Below are 3,850 nucleotides of genomic sequence, written 5' to 3' on the forward strand. Positions count from 1 at the left end.
CTTGCTAATTCTTTTTCTAGTTTGTTTATTTTTGTGTTTTTGATTTCTTCTATATGTTGTACTTCTTGTTTTNTAAATTTATTGTAAACTATATATGGTTCAAATGCTAATAAACATTTATATAATGCAAATAATTAAAAAAAAAAATAGTGTTTATCGTTTTGTGTCGGTTNTTGTTATTCTTATCATGGCTGTTAAGCTATCTTCTAATTTTGCTGTTTCTTTTTCTAACATTAAATATAGATTATCTCCTATTTTTTTTATATCTTCTTCCTAAGTTTGAGAATATTATTTTTATTATCATTCCGTCTTGGTTTTCATATGTTTTTTCATCTACTGCAAATTCTTTGGCCACTGTAAAGTAAGTGTCGGCCATTTTGGCCAATAGTATGAAAATCCTTGTATATAAATAGAGGGCTTATCCTCATAAATAAAATAATCAATCATCCATACATCTCTCTTTTCTTACAATATAGTCGATCCCCCCCAAATTGGTATCAGAGCTAGCTAATTAAATAATAACTATGGAAAATTCTGGAGCTACAAATCTACAAAATCAGGTATACACTCTTATATTTATGAGTAGCTAAATAAATTTATTCCTGAAAATCTCTTGTTAATTATAATTATTTATCATGACATAATAATGTTATAATAAACATCTTTAGAAGTTTTGCTACAGAAATATTCTATGAATAAGTATGCCCAGACTATGCCATCCTAAGGTTGAAACCGGTAGGCAAGAAGGCCGTTTAGGGGAGTAAACAAAGTTGAGGCGCTGTTAGGGTAACTAATCAAAGAAAAAAGCTGTAGTAGTGACTAGACGAGATGATTATTAAAACATTATTATTTCATAATAGATAAGTATAATTCATTAAGAGGTTGAAAGGAATAAAACTTTTAGCAAAAATGAATAAAATGAGTACCTATTTAATAGACGATGATGATAATTACAAGATATTACTACTCTATATACTAAAAGATCTTAATACTGATATAAAAAGAGAAATTTATGATAAATTGGTAACATATGAAATAATAGAGATAACAACCCAAGGTTGGACTGAGTTAACCATACAAAGTGTACAAGATGAACTTTACTATGATATGTATGATTTATATGATGATCTAGATATATTCACAGATTAATGACTGAAATCTGGCAGAGACGAAGTATAAATTATAGGATAAAATTTATTAAAAACCCAGATAAACTAAGTAAGCTTTTTAAAATTTTGTACAAAAAAATATGATGAACAAAAGTAAAGAAACCAAAATTAAAAGGACCAAGATAGAAAAAAAGTAAGAAAAATATGGAAAAAATTAAAATCCTTATATATAGAATATAAACTATCACAACTAACTAAAACAAGTAATAAAGATTACTTAATAGATATAATTTCAAAAACAGAATATAAATATGTATGTTATTTAAGAAAACAGCATGGACAAAGAAATTTATAAGCAGCAATTGATAGAAAAGATAGATGAGAAAAGGCAAGAATTACAACATAAAAAAGAAAGACTAATAGAAAATATATTTGCAGGAGTATGTAATGAATCAATATTTATACAAAGAAAAAACATATTTATGCTAGAAATAGAAATAGATCACCTTGAATATAAAACTAAANAGGAGTATGTAATGAATCAATATTTATACAAAGAAAAAACATATTTATGCTAGAAATAGAAATTATGTATAAATCTACCAAAACTATATTTTCCTGATGAAAGTAAGACATTTATATACATAGTTGAAACAAANGAAAACCAAGACGGAATGATAATAAAAATAATATTCTCAAACTTAGGAAGAAGATATAAAAAATAGATGATTATGTTTTGTATGTGGTAGGGATGATGAATTTTAACCCAATTCCCTAACCCTAGATTATAAATTCTTGATTGAATTGCTTAGGATGGTTATAATATGACTTACACACTATGTTATATGCTATTGAGTGATGATATTACACCCATTGTTGGGTCGAATTGAATGTTTTTTATATGATATTGTGTGATGATATTACACCCATTGTTCGATGGATTTGGATGGTTGTTGGTAAAACCTTGGATGATGGCTTGTGAAGGAGATTGGGTAAGTCTTTGTAGTATCAAACATTTACTTTCAATTATGATAACTTGTGTTTAGTGATGAAGTTCAATTGAAGTGTATATTATGACTAGATTGATTAGGGTTGGTATGATGATGAATTAAAATTTCTTGATTATCCAGCTTGTAGATGTGACTAACATGTAATGATATAAGGTTTGTTATGAATTGACTATGTACCTTATTATGATTTGGTGATGTTAATATGCTAACCTCACTAATGAGGATTGTATTGAAAGGGTCTACTCATGCAATTTTTATTGATCTAATGACTATGAATATATAAAGGGTAGTCCCGTATAACTTTACTAAGTTATGATTGTTACCGAAAGACATTTCAAAAGGGGAATCTAGCTTAACACCGAATAAAATAGTAGTGAGGAGTGTTCCTTTTCAAATAGGGAAGGTAGGTTAACTATACACTCAGGAGAGAGAGAGATTACAATGCCTAAGGCATAAATAGGGTCTAAAACATGTCTCCTAGTTCTAGAACTATGTTGCCTCCATATGAATGCTAACTAGTGGATCCACCTAGATGATATGTTTATGTTTGAATCTACTTTGTTATGTAGACAACCTTCTTACGGTGTAGGATTCTGATGACACCGGATTCCACATTTAGCTCTTGTGTTTTATGTTGGTTAAGGCAAGTGTTCCATAAAGTAAAATGAAATAATAATGAGAACACTAACTAGGGTGACTTGGACTAGGTAGGGGTATGGGACTCTACCTAGGCATTACACTAGTTGGCTTTGAGGGAAGTCCTAGAAGGTTGTTTTGACGTTCTTATGATCTTATAAAGTAAATGTTATGCATATGTTTACCTTACATGTCGATGATCCTTTATGGTGTTACTTTCACTTATGAACATAGTATTGGTCTATATTGCTTCATATGATGATGATTACTTTTGATGCTATGTTATGTTAAGTTAGGCATTACTTGTGATCCTTTGTTTGGTTTACATTGATTGAGTAAGGTTATGGGGTTTTGCTTGGTCATGACACTTGTTGGCTAAAATGTGAGTAGGGTCTTGATTATGTTGTAATGTTTTGAAATCTTATACCTACTTTGTTGTTATAACATGATATTGGAGTTGTTTGGTTATGTACTTGAAATGTGTTATTATACATGATGGCTTGATTATACTTGATGATGTTGTTCTTGTGTTGTACATGGTTATGACTTGAAGGTTTTGTGGTTATTGTCTTATATAGGTTACTGGTTGTGCATAAGACTTTTCAAAGTAACTTAGCATGCTTTTGATCAAATGTCCCCTTTGTACATGATTTCAAAGTATGTGTGTGCGGAAGTTCTCATGCTTAGTGCAAGTGATGTGCTAACCCCTATTTCTACCTTTTTCCCCAACATTTTAGGTTCTGATTGTTGAAGGCTTCGTGGCCAATTTTCATGGAAGGCTTTGATCATTTCGATAAGTGTGGGTATGTCCTCAAGATCCGAGGATGATGCCTTTCTCAATCAACCTATGTTACTTGTTATAGTCTATGGACATTCATTTTAATCTTGTTGTTTCAAGACATTAATGTAAGCCCTAAGTGGCATGTATACATTTGTGTAAGGGCTATGCCCATATTGTTCTATTCAATTTAGATTGTTTTATATGAGAAATCCCTATTAAGAATATATTGTGTGTTATATATATGTGGTTTAACCGGAGAAGAGTATGTAATCTTCTTATTGCGAGGAGTCTAAGTAAACTCCCTATATATATAT

Source organism: Solanum pennellii, chromosome 2, assembly GCF_001406875.1.
Source record: "Solanum pennellii chromosome 2, SPENNV200".
NCBI classification, from domain to species: domain Eukaryota; kingdom Viridiplantae; phylum Streptophyta; class Magnoliopsida; order Solanales; family Solanaceae; genus Solanum; species Solanum pennellii.